This window comes from Medicago sativa, chromosome 2, assembly GCF_051527215.1.
Source record: "Medicago sativa cultivar Bolivia chromosome 2, Bolivia_mono, whole genome shotgun sequence".
NCBI classification, from domain to species: domain Eukaryota; kingdom Viridiplantae; phylum Streptophyta; class Magnoliopsida; order Fabales; family Fabaceae; genus Medicago; species Medicago sativa.
Window position 1 is genome coordinate 23,176,077 of NC_140750.1, and position 16,859 is coordinate 23,192,935.

General features: G+C 32.7%; 3 long non-coding RNA genes across 3 annotated transcripts; 1 reads left to right on the forward strand and 2 right to left on the reverse strand.

Annotated features, from left to right (window-relative positions):
• Window positions 1-282: 282 nt before the first annotated feature.
• LOC146945618 (uncharacterized) lies at window positions 283-1,516 on the reverse strand. The gene is made up of 2 exons (XR_015028186.1): window positions 1,244-1,516; window positions 283-543 (listed from the first exon to the last, which is right to left on the reverse strand). It is a non-coding gene; the product is annotated as an uncharacterized LOC146945618 (long non-coding RNA).
• A 2,110-nt stretch (window positions 1,517-3,626) lies between these two features.
• On the forward strand, window positions 3,627-5,067 carry LOC146945619 (uncharacterized). The gene is made up of 2 exons (XR_015028187.1): window positions 3,627-4,210; window positions 4,850-5,067. It is a non-coding gene; the product is annotated as an uncharacterized LOC146945619 (long non-coding RNA).
• A 10,207-nt stretch (window positions 5,068-15,274) lies between these two features.
• On the reverse strand, window positions 15,275-16,625 carry LOC146945620 (uncharacterized). Its single transcript, XR_015028188.1, has 2 exons — window positions 16,281-16,625; window positions 15,275-15,539 (listed from the first exon to the last, which is right to left on the reverse strand). It is a non-coding gene; the product is annotated as an uncharacterized LOC146945620 (long non-coding RNA).
• Window positions 16,626-16,859: the final 234 nt, after the last annotated feature.

The following is a 16,859-nucleotide window of genomic DNA, read 5'->3' on the forward strand; positions in this document are numbered from 1 at the left end:
AAGAATTTAATTCTTTCTAAAAAGTTTCAACAAGTTTTGGTCTCCATATATTTTTGTTTTGTTTTAAGTTGCCAATTTTTTTCACTAACACAATTTCTCATTAAATTAGAGATGTTATATTAGCTACTACACTCAGTGTATTATGGCTATGAATTATCTAACAAGCAGAAGAATTATTTCTGCGGGATAGTAAAAGAGATTCACTCACTTGCATAAATAAAAAAAAAAGAGATGATTAGAGAATGAAACTGTTTTAGGACTTATAGAAAATGGGCCAAATGATTTCTCAAATTTTATAGAATGAATTGATATTGGAATACACACTTTTATCAATACACCGAGTTCTATTTATACACCCATAACAGTTGCAACAAACTGGTAACAGAAAACTAACTCTTATTAACAAACAAACTAAACAAACATGCTGAATTAATATCACAATACAACAATTATTACAAACAAACGGTGAATCCTTAACAAACAATAGAATCTGGTGCTGCTCTAAATTTTCTTCCCATGTCAAATTTCCACAAGTAAAAGATCCTGCAATTATTTTGAAATGGTGAATGTCCTGATGGAAAATGTAAAGGCTTAATAATGAAATAATAAGACACTCCTTAAATTAATTGAGAATTCTTAAATAAATTTTCAAACTAAAATACATTATGCTTGAAAACATCGTATATAGGATGGGGTGCATTTATCCCCTCAAATTTTTTTTGTTTTGTTTTGTTATTCTTTTTTATTAATAATATATAGGATGAAGTGCATTTGATACATGATGTTTTGTGGTGTCAGCATAGCTAAGATTTTAAGACATCGTGTATTATGGCGACTTGGGATGCCGGCATAGCTCGCATGTCAACCGTAAAAAATATTGTGTCTCAGTCATCATTTATGAAAAGAATGATGATGTATTATGTAATGGGGTATTTCTATCAAACTTGGTTTTGAACCTTCATGGCATCAAATTTCAAAATTTAAGGTACTGTCACCCCTGTAATTTGGGACTCATTTCAATTTTGTGTATGACTTATTAATCTAATACTAAGAAAATTCTATGATACACAAATGAGATAAGTAAAGAAATCAGAACATTAAAAGATTTAATGAGACTTATTAATATGATGCACAAATGAGATAAGTAAAGAAATAAGGAGATTAGAAGATTTAATGAGACTTATTAATTTGTTACTGTTTGTATGAAAATTCAAATACAATCCTAGTTTCACGATATACCTACATGTTGGCCATATCAAGTGTTGTAACCATTCATTTGGTTAGCCAAAGGATTCGCATTTGCAGGAAGATTTCCCGTATTTGCCGCAGGACGAGGACCATTGTTGTAAGCCAGACCACTCACCTGATTTGCCACAGGATTTATATTTGTAGGAGGATTTCCTGTATTTCCCACAGGAGGAGGACCATTGTTGTAAGCCAAACCATCCATTTTTGTATGCTAATACAAATATTAGGTTAAAGCAAAATGTGGAAAGATAATAATAGTATTTTTTGTTTGTTCTACTTTTCTTTGGAGACATGATTCAGCCTGGTATTTAATTTATAAACCTTGCGATGCTGGCTGAATTAGAAAAGTAATGCACCATGTAATTCATGGTAAGTTCAAGCTAAATTCATTTAAGCATTTAAAATGACATGAGCTGAGTCAAAATGATTTAAACCTTGTGTTAGCTTGCATTGTTTCCCTTTATTTGATCATATTTACTAAGGTTCGTAATACAATTTTTGTTGTTGCAAATACTTAGGAAATTATCTGATTTGTTCATAAGGAGTTTCTCAGCATTTGTTATCCGTTATAACTTGCAAGTTAGCTATTTTGAAACGTTCAAATGTTTGACAATTAAAAATAAAAGAAGCAAAAACAGACCAAAAAAATAAAGAACCATTTGAAGAGATTTCGGTGCAGTATCCATTGATTTTCACTCTTATTATTGAGAAATGTTAGACTAGTTTGTTAAGGGAGAAATGATTTTTTTACTAGGGATAAAATTACATCCTATAAAATAATATTTATCTCCACCAATAATTGCACAAACCACACGAAACATAATGCATTTGATAATTTCATATACCAAGTAATGACCTAAGTTAATTCATTTAAATTAGTGTGAAACTTCATCGTCTCCCTTCGTTTGATCATATTTACCACCATGTTCATAGTGAAGTTATTCATTATATTGTGTTTCTCTTGTTATCAATACACAAGATTGAAAGAAAGCAAAGAAATTCCTAATGAACAGAGAAATAATTTTCTGGGTATTTGCGAGAGAAAAAAATGTTCACACCAAAATTTTCTGGATAGGATATATGAATATGTGATCAAACAAAGGTTTCACACTAAATTAAAGCATTTAGACTCGGTCTCAGCTACACTCTGTTTCTTGTGGTTTAAGAAATATATATCATATACATGTGGCTTAAACTTACCATCAATTACGTGTTATATTTCCATTTAAACTCTTGTGAAGAAAAAAAAAATCGATAAAAGATGTTATGATAACCCTTCTTCACTTTTTTTTCCATCTTATTTTAAATTTACTAGAAAATATCATCTTATTATTTTATAAATGTATCAAACGAGAAGAATATTTCCTTAAATTTGTTCATTATCTTCTCTTTGTTAATATTTGACAATAAATATAAATGATAAAGTCTACAAAGTTTTTAGTGCTTTGTTTTCATCCTCTCAGCAGAAGAACAACTTGGATCCAAGATTAACAATTAAAGAAGAAATAGTGGCTTCCTTGGAGAGATATACCACATTCTGCCGCCAACGTCACGAAGACAACTTTCACAAATTTTCTTGTTAGTTAATTAATCCATAATCTTAATATATAATACTAAGATTCACAATGAATGCCTAATATCTCAGCCCTAAACTTAATTTAGGTCTCACAATTACCTTTGTGTCCTCCTGCCTTTTCTGAGGGTTTTGAAAAATATTTATGAAAAAAATTCTCTCCAAGATTACAATGCATGCCTAATATCTTAGCCCTAAACCTAAAATTTAGGTCTCACAATTACCTTTGTGTCCTCCTGCCTTTTCTGAGGGTTTTGAAAAATATTTATGAAAAAAATTCTCTCCAAGATTCGAACCCATGACATAATAAAAAATTCTCTCCAAGATTCGAACCCATGACATATTGGTTTCTCTCCAAGATTCGAACCCATATTGGTTTCTCTCCAAGATTCGAAAGATTCGAACCCATGACATATTGGTTTCTCTCCAAGATTCGAACCCATGACATATTGGTTAATTCAAAGCATTTTAACCACCAAGCCACTTACTGTTTTTGTGATATCAATTGGCTTCACTACATGATATCCAACATTAAACTCCCTTTTCTAAAAACCAATTAATTCTTTTTCCTTTCTTTCCAAACGGTTTTGAACCTTTTTTTCTCCTTCGCAATCTAAACCCAAAAATTTGTTCCAAAAATTTGTTCATTGTTTAAACATGTCGACAACTAATGATATAGTCAATCTGATGCTTATATATGAAAATCGAAATAAACAATCTCTTTTACTTTATCTGTGTCATCTCTTTTTTTTTTCAACTTCAATACACCATTTTTTTTTCATTGTTCCATCTCCCTCTCTCTCACTTCTCTGTTCACTATCACCTTTCATTATCCACACCATCAGTGCAGTAACCAAACAATCATCACTAACCAACCGTCACCGTCGTCATCGTTAACAAACCATCGTCGCGGTCAACTTTCATCACATCATTACCATCACCGCCACCATGACAATGACTCCGTCGCCGGCAGTCCCCTCGACCCTCTCTAGCGATCTCATCCTTGATGTACTTTCGTTTCTTCCTATAAGATCTTTTCTTCGATTCAGGTATGTAAGTAAGTGTTGGAAAACCCTAATTTCCGACCCCACCTTTGTGAAATTGCATCACCAGAAATCACAATCACAAACACGAAATTCACCCTTCCCATTGCAGGTTGAAGAATTCAGGTGGTGGTTGCGGTTATGAAAACAGACCAATGCCTCTTCTGCTGCTATCATCTATATTTAAGTTTTTTTTTAGCTTTTATTTGTTACAACTATTGTTTTGTCTGTGATTATTTATCTTTTATGGTATTAGATGATTTGCTGTGAAATTGAGAGTAACTGAATCATTGAGGAATTAAATAACTTCGAATTATGTTGTCCGTAGGAAAGAAACTAATAGAAGGTATGTATGTTCTCTCTAATCTGTTTCTCTAATCATGGTTATGTGATATCCGGTGTTCATTCTTTTGCAAATAAATTTCCTGTAGCATCTGATTCAGTTAACTATCTATTTTGATTGTGTCTTCTTTGGTTTTTTCAATTTTCAATCTTCCTTGAGATGGACTAGATCCGTTGAATTCAGAATATGCTAAAGTAGCTCCGGGGTGGGGAACTACCCCTTTGATGGGTATTGCAATGGCTCTATTTGCGGTATTTCTCTCTATTATTTTAGAGATTTATAATTCGTCCATTTTACTGGACCAATTTTGTGATTGTTAATCTTTTATTGTTTATTTGATAAAATTTTGTCTACACATTTTGCAGATGAGGAACAATTGTTTCATTGTGATTATAGTAGAACGTGCTAAAACTACTATTACTTAATTCATATATTCCATTTACCCATGTCTGTTGGAATGTCTAGTAGAAAGAATGGAGTTTATCATGTTAGGTTAGTTTGTTTATTTTTTCATTACTTCTAACACTACTGAATTGAACATTTATAATTTTGTTATCTAATGGCATAAACCTTTTGATTGTTCTGAATTTTTTTTTTAATTCTTACCTTTTGATGTTCTAAACTTTGTTTTTTAATTTGTAGGTTCTAATGAAGGTGCACACAGTTATAGTTACTTGAATCTGAAGAGAAAAAGAGCACGAGTATTGAAAGGTCCACATTTAGTTACACTGGTATCACCACTTCGTATCCGTTAAGTATAACTAATTTCCTAAATCTCTGTGAAGCGATAACTGACAATATATTTTCTCTGCAACATACTCTATTATACGATTGGAAAAAAGCATCAGATTAAAACCTTACACTGCAACTCACTGTATCTACAAAATGCATGCGATCAGTTCAGCTTATGTTTTAAAGTTTGGTGACTGTTAAACCATAGTAGTTACAATACACATAATATTTTCTGCTAAACTTGGTCACTTAATGCTGAACAGGACGCTATTTGACATCTTAGTATAGTAAATTGCTGACTGATCTCTATTATGTTATCATTCCGAGCAACCTTCTATGAACAACGTACCTTATTATAATCTCATTGCTTATGACATTATTACCATCAATCATAACTTCATATTTGTTACGTATAACTAATATTCTAATTTTTCAAGAAGCAAGAACTGATGCAATTATTCACTGCAAGATAATCTAAGAAACCATGTTATCTTATCCATCAGTGCATCTAATATCTTAAATTGCGGTGACTGTTAAACCAAGATTGCAGTTACAAGGCACAAAATGCATTCAAATAAACTTTGCCTTTTTTCTCCTAGAAAGGAAATTTTTCGACATCTACCCATAGTCAATTCATAACTGATCTCAAGTTAGTTATTATTCAAATCATAATTCTATGTTTCCCTATGTAGCGGCGAGTATCCAAAATGATTAAGATATTCGTTTCGAACAACTATTCGAAAACTAATCTTTGTGGACAAACTACCATATATTTAATGTCAGTTTCAACAAATGAAACACATGTATTTGTTAGTATATGGTGGAGATGGTTCTCATATTTTAGATTGCGGCGAATTTTTGAATCATTCAAATCATCCTAAATACAATGTTGTTTACAAGAAAATTTTTCGTAATGTACCAGCATGATTTATTCCCTTTTTTAAGTTGTATTATTATTTTAAACATTGTATTTGCACAAATAGATTATGAATTAAGAGTATAATTGAATATTTTGTTTGCCATCAATATGACCAGTGCGGCAGCACGGGTGCAAGGTCTAGTAGTGAATATAATGTTAATTTCAAAGCTGTTAAGCTTTGGTTCGTTGGTTAAGTATAGTTACTTGAAAATGACAAGAAACTATATAGGATTTCTTGTCATCTTTTATTGTCATTGTAGAGTAGAAGCAGATTATTTAGTTGCAATTTAGTCAAGAATTCAGAAGAGAAATCATGAAATCACAAGATCAACCTCTGCAAAGATTGTGTCGCGAGCACACAAATAAATTTTGAAGTTCAGCCATTGTTAAGATCACGTCTCCGGCTATCGACCCCACATCACGAGCATCAACTGATGAAGAAAACAACAAAACCGGCCTTGTCAAGGCTCCCGTCGTGATATCTTCTTGTGTTGCGGGCCGTCTTTCCCTAAATTTATGGCAAACTCGCGCCTATATAACGCTGCCCCGTAGGTCAGTGAGAAGCCACCTTTTGATGAGCAGAAAACAGCGAAAGTGTGATTTAGAGCAACTCGGAGAGATTCAGGGCAGTGAATCATCAACTATGATTCTTTTTTTATGTTTGTTTATTCATATAGTTTAATATGTCCATAGACATCATGCTTAGCTAAACCTCTCTAGATTATTTAATTTTTATTTTTTTTGTGGTGGCCGGAGTTTGAACCTCGGACCTTACATATATTATGTATTGATGCATTGACCCTACCAACTTAGTTAAGCTCACAGGACATTATGATTATTTATTGAACTCACATTAAAACGTTTAGACTCAGCTCACGGTCTCAGCTACCGTCTGTTTCTTGTGGTTTAAGAAATACTGATATACACGTAGCTTAAATTTACCATCAATTATGTGGTATATTTAATTGTAAACTGTTATCACATTAAAACGTTTAGACTCAGCTCACGGTCTCAGCTACCGTCTGTTTCTTGTGGTTTAAGAAATACTGATATACACGTGCATTAAATTTACCATCAATTACGTGGTATATTTAATTGTAAACTGTTATGAATTTTTTTTTTTTGTGGTGGCCGGGGTTCGAACCCCGAACCTTGCATATTTTATGCATTGTCCCTCTCAACTGAGCTAAGCTCACGAGGACGAAAAAAAATTGATAAAAGATGTTATGATAACCCTTCTTCAGTTTTTTATCCATCTTATTTTAAATTTACTAAAAAAAAATTATCTTATTATTTTATAAATTTATCAAACGAGGAGAATAAATTTGTTTATTATCTTCTGTTTTTGTTGTTTTTTTTATGGTTGATATTAATGATAAAGATTTCAAAGTTTTTAGTGTTATGCTATGCTATGCTTCCCTGGAGAGATACCACATTCTGCTGCCAACGTCCCGTAGACAACTTTCATAGATTTTCTTGGTAGTTAGTTAATCCATAATAGTGAATAAAACTTGTTGTTAAGCTTTGGTGAGGTGGTTAAGTATAGTTACTTGATCCTTCAAAAAAAAAAAAGCATAGTTACTTGATAATGACAAGAAACTATATAGGATTTCTTGTCATCTTTTAGAGTCATTATAGAGCAGAAGTAGTTTGCATAGTTGCAATTTAATCAAGAATTCAAAAGAGACGTCAAGAAATCACAAGATCAAATCATTTGATGAAGAAATTGCCAAGTTCAGCCATTGTTAGGATCACGTCGTCGGCTATCGAACCAACATCACGAGCAATTGATGAAGAAACAACAGAATCAGCCTCATCCAAGGTTCGCGTCGCAATATATCTTCTGGTGTCACGAGCCGACTTTCCCTAAATTTATGGGAAATGCGCGCCTATATAAGGTTGGCCCTTAGGTCAGTGAGAAGACACCTTTTGACGAGCAGAAAACGGCAAAAGTGCGATCTAGGGGAACTTGGAGAGATTCAGAGCACCTCTGGAGTAGGGAATCATCACCGGTATTTTTTTTTTTTTTATGTTTGTTAATTCATATAGTTTAATATGTGTTTAGAATCATGAGTAGCTAAACCTCTCTATATTAGGTCATGAAAGAGGAGCTTCATGTAATTGTTGGATTCATGTAACTATAAATTATTCTCTGAATTTAGTTGGTTGCTTTTATCGTTTTATTCAATTATACTCGTCTGTTTTTGTTTAAGACATTATTCATAAATTGATTCTCGCTCAAGGACTACTAACCCTAGCCTTGATACACCGTATAGACCGTCCAGATAATACTTAGGATAGACATATTCTAAGGATAATTATACACTTATTTTGATATACTCAAACCTTCAACGGTTGTGATTCACCTAGGAAATTAGAGAGTGAAACCATTGAAGAGGGTTAGAGATCAAGAAATTGACCTAACTATTTAATATCTAAAAGTGTAAAATTGAGCAACCAATTTCACATTGTGGTCGTAGTTTGCGGTCACATAAACAATTAAGATAGCAAATCTGACATGAGGTAGTCGCTTTTCTCTCTTTCTTATAAGGAAGATAATCAATCATTTTGCCTCGTGCAAAACCCCTCAGTTAATTAAACTCATCTTAATCACCAACACAATAGTTTAACAATATATTTTCAAAGAAAAAAAGGGAATTGGGTTAACAATTTCGAAGTTATTTTATGAATTTGCATTAACCGGTGATATATTTGAGCAGTGGTCGGATAAAAGCGTGTAGAAACCGCCTATTTTAAAATTCATGTTATATTATGAGAAGAAGAACATATATTCAAAATATAATATGCAACATATAACATAATAGCCAAATTGCAAGGAAATTTGAGATTTCGTAATGTCCAAGGAAATTAGGGAGTGAAACCGTTGAAGAGGGTTAGAGATCAAGAAATTGACCCAACCATTTTATATCTAATAGTGTAAAATCGAGCAACCCGTTACACATTTGTAGTCATAGTTTGCAGTCACATAAACAATTTAGGTAGAAAATCTGACATGACCTCGTCGCTTTTTTCTCTTTCTTATAAGAAAGATAATCAATCACTTTGCCACATACAAAACCCCTCAATTAATTAAAGTCATCTTAATCTCCAACATAATAGTTTAGTTTAAATAATACAATCTCTACGGATACAAACTTTATAACCAAATGAAAGGTCTAACAAAATATTACATCTCTTCATTTAAATGACCTAACTGAATTTACAATATTGATATTAGCATGTCAGAACACTTCATCTAAGTTCTCAAGACCAAAATTCCGTGATTGTGTTTGAGTTTTACATGGTAATACCGACTAAAACATTAATATTACATCTCTTTCTATTTTTTATTATATAGTCCACAACTTTACCGTAAATATCACAGGGTCTATCTTTAACTATTTTTTTTTTCTGGAAGAATTGCTAATATGACCTAGTTATTTCATTTCAAAAGCTAGAGTGTAACAATATATTTTCAAAGAAAAAAAAAGGGAATTGGGTTAACAATTTCGAAGTTATTTTATGAATTTGCATTAACCGGTGATATATTTGACCAGTGGTCGGATAAAAGCGTGTAGAAACCGCCTATTTTAAAATTCATGTTATATTATGAGAAGAACATATATTCAAAATATAATATACAACATATAACATAATAGCCAAATTGGAAGGAAATTTTAGATTTCGTAATGTCCAAGGATCATGTGAAAAAATATTTCATAAATAAATTTGTGATTCCTAAAAGTCAAAGGTAGTGCTCTTATTTGTTTTCACTTCCTTTATAAAAATAAAAATTATTTTCATATGATTTTGTCACTTCCTTTATAAAAAAAAAAAAAAGAAATCCTATGTAAAATTGTAAAGAAAATAGAAGTTGCAACACTACTTCAGAAATATATTCCATGCATGTTTATATTGTTATTTACAGCCGACAAAGCTCCAAGTTTCAATCTTAAAAATTTCAATCTTAAAAGATTTGTGTTTTCGTTTGATGTTTGTTCCAATCAAACATCAAAGATTTGTTAATTAACATGCATCGATTAACTCTCCCTCTTAACATGTTCCTTCCTCTCCGATTTCTCCAACCATCTTCATGCTTCCAAAACCAAACAAGTTTTTCAATTTCATTACCTAGTTGCATTATCAGCCATGGAAGATGTGTACTCAATTATTCAAGCTGTTACACCACACAAAGCAGCATGAGAAGAAAGGACGAGGTGGCAACATAATAAGGTAGAATTGTGAGAGCAAAGCGCTGTGTGTTCTGTTTCTATATCATTTTTTTTTAAGAATTGGTGTGGCACTTGCCACAGTGGGCCTTGGCCAGATCCGAGAGAAATGATTTTTTTACTAGGGATAAAATTACATCCTATAAAATAATATTTATCTCCACCAATAATTTCACAAACCACACGAAACATAATGCATTTGATAATTTCATATACCAAGTAATGACCTAAGTTAATTCATTTAAATTAGTGTGAAACTTCACCGTCTCCCTTCGTTTGATCATATTTACCACCATGTTCGTAGTGAAGTTATTCATTATATTGTGTTTCTCTTGTTATCAATACACAAAATTGAAAGAAAGAAAAGAAATTCCTAATGAACAGAGAAAGAATTTTCTGGGTATTTGCGAGAGAAAAAAATGTTGACACCAAAATTTTCTGGATAGGATATATGAATATGTGATCAAACAAAGGTTTCACACTAAATTAAAACATTTGGACTTGGTCTCAGCTACACTCTGTTTCTTGTGGTTTAAGAAATATATATCATATACATGTGGCTTAACTTACCATCAATTACGTGTTATATTTCCATTTAAACTCTTGTGAAAAAAAAAATCGATAAAAGATGTTATGATAACCCTTCTTCATTTTTTTTTTCCATCTTATTTTAAATTTACTAAAAAACATTATCTTATTATTTTATAAATGTATCAAACGAGAAGAATATTTCCTTAAATTTGTTCATTATCTTCTGTTTTTATTATTTTTTCATAATAAATATTAATGATGAAGACTTCAAAGTTTTTAGTGCTATGTTTCCATTCGGGTAAAGATCCTCTCCATTTATAAAAATAAATGGAAGATGCAATTTGGAGAGCGATAGAGACATAAAATAGGTAGTGGGTCCTACCATTAAGTGGGTCCCCCATCATTAATTACTTTTTAATTTTTGATGTGTTTTTATCTCTCCAAATGGTAGAAATGGAGAGGATGATAAACGGAAAGGTTCTTAACTCGTTTTCATCCTCTCAGAGCAACAACTTGGATCCAAGATTAAGGATTAAAGAAGAAATAGTGGCTTCCTTTGAGAGATACCTCATTCTGCCGCCAATGTTACGGAGACAACTTTCACATATTTTCTTGTTAGTTAGTTAATCCATAATAGTGAATAAAATGTTAGTTACAAGAAACTATATAGGATTTCTTGTCATCTTTTAGAGTCATTGTAGAGTAGAAATAGTTTGTTTAGTTGCAATTTAGTCAAGAATTCAGAAGAGAAGTCATGAATTCACAAGATCAACCTCTGCTAAGATCGCGTCGCGAGCACACGAAGAAATTGCCAAGTTCCGCCACTGTTAAGACTGTGTCGCCGGCTATCGACCCCACATCTAGAGTAGGGAACCATCACCGGTGAATTTTTTTTATTTTTTTTTATGTTTGTTTATTCATAGATAGTTTTATATGCTTTTAGACATCAAGAGTAGCTAAACCTCTCTAGATTTGGTCAAGTTTCATGTCATTGTTTGAATCATGTAACTTTAAGTTATTTTGTGAATTTAGTTGGTTGTTTTATCGTTTTATTTAATTATACCCGTCTGTTTCTGTTTAAGACACAATTCATAAATTGATTCTCGCTCAAGGATTACTAACCCTAGCCTTGATACACTGTCCAGTTAATACTTAGGATAGACATATTCTAAGGATCGATAATGGTACACTTATTTCGACTTACTTAAATCTTCAACAGTTGTGATTCACCTAGGAAACTAGGGAGCGAAACCGTTGAAGAGGGTTAGAGATCAAGAAATTGACCTAACAATTTTATATCTAATATTGTAAAATCGAGCAACCAGTTACACTGTAACATCCCACTTGACAGTATTGGATTTTATGTGTATCAGAACATGAATGTCCATAAAAGATCAATGTAACGAAAGATGTGGTCATACAGTGACAATCAAGCGTATGTTCAGTAACCGGTATCAAGTTAAGTGCATTTTACGATGAAGGGTAATTCAGTAATTGAACGCAAAGGGTATATTAGGGTTTTAGGTCCCAAATAACTCAATTAACCTTGAGCTTTCTCTCTCTAGAGTTGGAAACCAGAATTGCTCTCTCCTTTCTCTAGGAAATCGCAGTTCACTCTCCCTCTCTACTCCATGAAATCATTCCAAAATTCCTCCTTGTAGTGTTCAAGCATGAGATATGTTTTCCCTCATGATCAAGAGGCAATTACAAGCTTGGATTTAACCTAGATTTCCATTTCCTTCCTTATAAGAAGAAATTTCATGGTTAGGGTTGAATGTTCAAGATGAAGTGGAATCAATGGCATGTTTCAAAGAGTTGGTAAGCTTGCAAGTGGAACATTGGAAGTTAGTTTGAATTTGGTTCACCTTATCCTCTCATGCATCAAGATCAAGCAAGCTAGGGTTTGGAGTTGGAAGCTTGGAAAGAGTTCATAAACACTAGGTGAGTTCTTAGAGACAACCTACCTTTGAGTTTGTGTGATTTATTCATGGAAGAAGATATGAATTCTAGATTATGATTTTTCCCCTTTTACATGCCATGCTCATCAATCTTGTTAATACTTGCCATCTTAATGTTATTGTTAGTGTCTATATGATTTTTAGGCTTGAAATATGCATTGGGTCCTTTGATTTGAAGGTTTTTAGAGAAAATTGTTGTTTTACACGTTCTGTTCTGTCATGGCACGCCGGGCACGCCAAATGTCACCATGGCGGGAAGCTGGCAACAGAAAGCATGTTTTCATGCTGGTGTGTCACCAAGGCAGGAATGACAGTGCAGAGACGTGTAAATGACTCGTTCCGGGCAAGCAGTGACTGTTTTCTGTTCAGTTTTTCAAGGGTTTCTTATAAATATAAATCCATCCAATCCAATGATTACTTGTCAATGTTTCAAGCCATTTTATAAAGAATTAGGAAGCAAGTATTAAGATAGATTGGTGAAGTATGACACACGAGATTTAGATGAGAAGTGATACGCTTGGGTAGCATATGATCTCTAGGCATTAGGGAATATGTAGAGCCTCGACCTAGATAGTCGAAGAACAACAAGCTAGTATGTAACCTAAGTTCATTATGTATAAGTTATGTATGACTAAGAACAAGCAAGCAATGATTCACCGCTAAACGAGTAAATTACAGACTCGTGGTGGTCATTCAAGTAATGATAAGTATGAGCAAGCAAGTATAAGTATAATACCTTTATGCATAATTAAGACTTTATGCAAGATGTAGGTGTTGTGTCTCTCCGTTATCCACTCCAAGGGGGATACGAGAGGTTCACACCAAGGGGGACGGGATACGCTCTGCAAGGTAGGCCCGCACGACACTGATGGAGTCCGATATACCTTAGCTATGTTCTCATCGGTAAAGTAAGGGATTGTACTCGGGGTTACTCCACTCGATACATTCCGTAAAATGAACCAAGATAATGTTGTTTGTTACACACTAATTTCTAACATAAAGAATGATTATGAATACGATTATATTATGTTATGTTATGAGACTAGAACAAGCTTATACAATAGAACAAGTTATGAAAATGTAGTGTTGACGATCTTAGTACCTCCCCGATGGTCCAGTTCAGGATCATGTCATGAATGGTTTATAGTTAGGTATTGATGCGTTTTTTGTATCTTGACTTAGCTATCTTAGGTTCCCTTGACCGCCATGACATGTAGAGTATAAGACAAGACTTATAGCCTTTGATGCAAAGAACCTTATGACGGATCTAGTATGCACAACCGTCTAGTTAAGCATGCTCCAAACACCTATAATCAACCGTCAGGTTGTATTATAGATAAGTGGTGACCCTAGGTTTCCCCCGAGGTTACCTATAGCCTAGGATTAGGTAGAACTCACTGAGACATTATGTCTCATCCCAATCCTTGTTTGTTTCAGATCAGCAAGTTGGTTAGCAGGATGTTGCAAGCTTGTGTCCAAATGGATAATCAACGAGGACTCGTTCGTACCCGCTGCAGGATGTTTATGGATTCAAGGATGTATTTCTATGATTTTGGATAGATAGCATTGTTTAGATAAAATTACGAACGTGATTCATTCGAAGGCTTATGTTGTAAATTTTAATGTATCCAGTACTAAAGATAATGCACATGCTAAACTTTCTAGATACGTTTACTATGGGCGTTATATACACATTGTAGTCATCATAGTTTGCAGTCACATAAACAATTTAGGTAACAAATCTGACATGACCTAGTCACTTTTCTCTCTTTCTTGTAAGGAAGAAAATCAATCACTTTGCCACGTACAAAATCCCTCAATTAATTAAACTCGTCTTAATCATCAATACAGTAGTTTAGTTTAAAAAACATAATCACTACGGATACAAACTGTATAACGAAATGAAAGGTCTAACAAACTTTTATACATATCTTCGTTCAGGAGATCAAAGTCAATTTACAATATTGATATTAACTGGTCAGAACACTTCATCTGAGTTTTCGAACCCAAAATTTAGTAATTATGTTTGAGTTCTACGTGGTGTTTATCACTTTACCGACTAAAAAATTAATATTTTATCTCTTTCTATTTTTTATTATATAGTCCACAACTTTACCCTAAATATCAAAGGGTCTATTTAACTCTTTTTTTTTTTTTTTGGAAGAATTGCTAATATGACCTAGATATTTCATATCAGAAGCTAGCGTGTGTAAGAAAATACTTTCAAAGAAAGAATAGGGAATTGGGTTAACACTTTCGAAGTTATTTTATGAATTTGCATTAACCGGTGATATATTTTTACCATATCGCCACCGTGTGTGGTCGGATAAAAGTGTGTAGGAACTGCCAATTTTATTTTAAAGTTCAGGTTATATTTTGAGAAGAAGAACATATATGCAAAATATAATATACTAGCCAAATTGCAAGGAAATTTGGGATTTCGTAATGTCCACGGATCATCTGAAGAAATATTTCATTAATAATTAATAAAGAGTTTTTGAAGGAAATAATTAATAAAGAGTTAAATAAATTTGTGCTTCCTATAAATATTTAACTATTTCTAAAAAATTTCAACAAGTTTTGGTCTCCATATATTTTTGTATTGTTTTAAGTTGGCACTCACTTGCATAAATAAAAAAAAAAACAGAGATGATTAGAGGAAACTGTTTTAGGACTTAGAAAATGGACCAAATTATGATTTCTTAAATTTTATATAATGAATTGATATTGGAATACACACTTTTATTAATACTCCGAGTCCTATTTATACACCCATAACAGTTGCAACAAACTGACAACAGAAAACTAACCCTTATTAACAAACAAACTAACTAACTACCATGCTGAGTTGATTAATATCACAATACAACAATTACAAACAAACGGTAAATCTTTAACAAACAATAGAATCTTGTGCTGCTGTAAATTTTCTTCCCATGTCAAATTTCCACAAGCAAAAGATCCTGCAATCATATTGAAATGATGAATGTCCTGATGAAAATATAAGGGCTTAATAATGAAATAATAAGACACTCCTTAAATTAATTGAGAATTCTTAAATAAATTTTCAAACTAAAATACATTATGCTTGAAAACATCGTATATAGGATGGGGTGCATTTATCCCCTCAAATTTTTTTTGTTTTGTTTTGTTATTCTTTTTTATTAATAATATATAGGATGAAGTGCATTTGATACATGATGTTTTGTGGTGTCAGCATAGCTAAGATTTTAAGACATCGTGTATTATGGTGACTTGGGATGCCGGCATAGCTCGGATGTCAACCGTAAAAAATATTGTGTCTCAATCATCATTTATGAAAAAAAAATGATGATGTATTATGTAATGGGGCATTTTTCTCAAACTTGGTTTTGAACCTTCATGGCATCAAATTTCAAAATTTAAGGTAATGTCACCCCTGTAATATGAGCGAATTTTGGTTTACCCTTGCCATATCATCAATTTTGTACGGTCAAAATTCATGAATATCCAAAATCAAAGAATCTTCAAATTACAAGGTTTAAATCTTAACAAAAAAAAAATCACAGGGGTTAACATATATGAATCCTTTTCTTAATATCTTATATAATTTGAAGTTTATTCAAAATTAATTTTTAGACGCAAATTTACGGTAGTTAATTTGTGTGGAAGGAATAACATTCCTTCGTAGCACACAAAACGAAACTTAGACGTCTTTGATATACCTGCATGTTGGCCATATCAAGTGTTGTAACCAATATTCATTTGGTTAGCCAAAGGATTCTGATTTGCAGGAAGATTTCCAGTATTTGCCACAGGAAGAGGACCATTGTTGTAGGCCAGACCACTCACCTGCTTTGCCACAGGATTTATATTTGTAGGAGGATTTCCCACTGGAGGAGAAGAACCATTGTTGTAGGCCATACCATTCTGGTTTGAGATTGGACTTTTCTTAGTAGGATCTCTCGAATCCTTCTTATCTGAAGGTTTTTTTGAATATCCCAAATTATTCTGATTAGTTATTGGACTCATTTTGGTATGTAAATATTAGATTGAAACAATGTGCTAGATAATAGTATATTTTTCGAATGCCATTCTTTGAAGACAAATATGATTATATATATTAAGCTAGTGATGCATGCATGGGGAATTTTACGAGTAATGTACCATGTAATTTATGGTAAGTTTAATCACATGCATTTGATAATTTCACAAAAACACACGAAGCATAGTGTAGATGTTGAGGTTTGAATGCCATGACCTAAGTCTAATTGATTTAAATTAGTGTGAAATTTCACTGTCTT